The sequence below is a fragment of the Anopheles gambiae genome, assembly GCF_943734735.2.
Source record: "Anopheles gambiae chromosome X unlocalized genomic scaffold, idAnoGambNW_F1_1 X_unloc_20, whole genome shotgun sequence".
Lineage (NCBI taxonomy): Eukaryota > Metazoa > Arthropoda > Insecta > Diptera > Culicidae > Anopheles > Anopheles gambiae.
The window spans coordinates 10,399-12,500 of NW_026902627.1; the positions used below are offsets into that span (position 1 = coordinate 10,399).

The window sequence follows — 2,102 nt, forward strand, 5'->3', positions numbered from 1 at the left end:
GGCCGGCCACCTCGACACACGACGTGTTAACCGAACATGGTCAACAACACCATCATGTGCAAGGCAACCGGCCCAAACGGATTAACTTATACAACTTGTAACGAGCAGGTGTGTAAGCTTACTGGTTTGGTCGGCACGTTTCTCACATCAAGACAATCAAGTCGAGAACGAGGCACGCCGACAAGCTCACTAGTGTTACGTGTTCCGCTCCATACCGTGTCAAGTCACTCGTCTGACACGGAAGTAGCCAGCTCTTGTCCACTAGTGTAAAGGAACGGTCTCCAGACCAAGTCAAGTCACTCGTCTGACAAGGAAAGAGCACGCACCAAGCTTCACCAGAGCACGGCACCACGGTCCCCAGACCAAGATGGTTCGTTGCGCCATCGAGGAAGGGGCACGCGATCCCTTGCTACACTCAACTAAGTACACTCTTGCTCTCACAAAAGTATCCCCTGTGTCGACGTGGTCCCCAGACCAAGACGAGCTTGCGCACATCGAGGAAGGGGCACACGGACAAACCACCAAGCATGGGTCGCCTGAGAGGATCGATGCGAACGCATCTCTACAACTCGCAGCTCCCAGCCTGAAGTCCCGTCGTTTGCGGGCGGTTGATAGGTGTCGAAACTAGGTATATCCACGTTGGGCAGAGCTCAAGCCAACGGCGTTCCCAGTTACGGTACTAACACGTGCAGCGAACTCCACTCGTTGCGGCCTAGGTATAGCGGGATGAGACGCCGGGCTGCAGACGCAGACTCCAACGGATCTCAGAGGGTTGTTAGGCCCGCTAGCTTCCGAACACCTAATGGGTTTGAGAAGCGCTATCAGCTCGGATTGGCTACGACCTTAGAGGCGTTCAGGCATAATCCAGCGGACGTAGCGTCATACCAAAGTCCGGTCGGACTAGTATTGAGCCAGTGGTCCGTACCTGTGGTTCCTCTCGTACTGCACAGGAATTCCGTTAAGATAGCGACTATAAGCACACACCAGTAGGGTAAAACTAACCTGTCTCACGACGGTCTAAACCCAGCTCACGTTCCCTTGAAAGGGTGAACAATCCTACGCTTGGTGAATTTTGCTTCACAATGATAGGAAGAGCCGACATCGAAGGATCAAAAAGCCACGTCGCTATGAACGCTTGGCGGCCACAAGCCAGTTATCCCTGTGAGGGTATGATCGCAGCCATGCTCAAGGCCTGCGACGAGACGATGCAACGGGTTACCCGACTGCACCAAGACCCGCATCGGAACATCTTTTGGTGGTCTCCCCTCCTGGCTCGCCTGAGGAACAACTGCGAGGTTGCCCGTGACCGGATGCTGCGGACGGCTGATTTGGAGGAGCGCAGCATAGCAGCAGCTGAGCACAGGACAGCAAGGGCGGAGCTCAGTAGAGCAATTCGAGCTAGCAAGCGGAACTTGTTCCAGGAGCTGATCGAAATTGCAGAAGAGAATGCGTTCGGGGCAGGATACCGTGTCGTCATGTCCCGGCTCCGGGGCAGTCGGACGCCTTCAGAAGCGGACCGGGTCGTCCTCGAACGCATTGTGTCCGACCTCTTCCCTGAGCATCCGCCCTGTGACTGGTCGCAGCTGAGCAACGTTGGAAGCGTCGAGGGAGTAACAACAACGGCGGGAATTGCACCGGTAACGGACGACGAGCTGCTGCTCATCGCGAGCCAGATGGCAAATCGCAAAGCACCAGGGCTCGATGGCATCCCGAATGCGGCAGTGAAGACGGCCATCATGTTGTTCCCGGAGGTCTTCCGGGTCCTGTACCAGGATTGCCTCAACCGCGCTTCGTTTCCGGCGCAGTGGAAGAGGCAACGACTGGTGTTGCTGCCGAAGCAGGGGAAGCCTCCGGGAGAGAGCAGCTCGTACCGACCCCTCTGCATGCTCGACGCACTGGGGAAGGTACTTGAGCGCCTCATCCTGAATCGCCTCAATGAACACCTCGAGGAGCCGTCTTCACCCCGACTGTCGGACCGGCAGTTCGGATTTCGTCGAGGGCGGTCGACAGTGAGCGCCATCCAGCGGGTTGTTGAGGCCGGCCGTACCGCCATGTCGTTCCGGCGAACGAACGGCCGGGATAACCGTTTCTTGCTTGTGGTG

General features: G+C 56.9%; 1 pseudogene; it reads right to left on the reverse strand.

Annotated features, from left to right (window-relative positions):
* Window positions 1-512: 512 nt before the first annotated feature.
* Window positions 513-2,102, reverse strand: part of LOC133394579 (large subunit ribosomal RNA) — a 7,091-nt pseudogene continuing 5,501 nt past the window's right edge.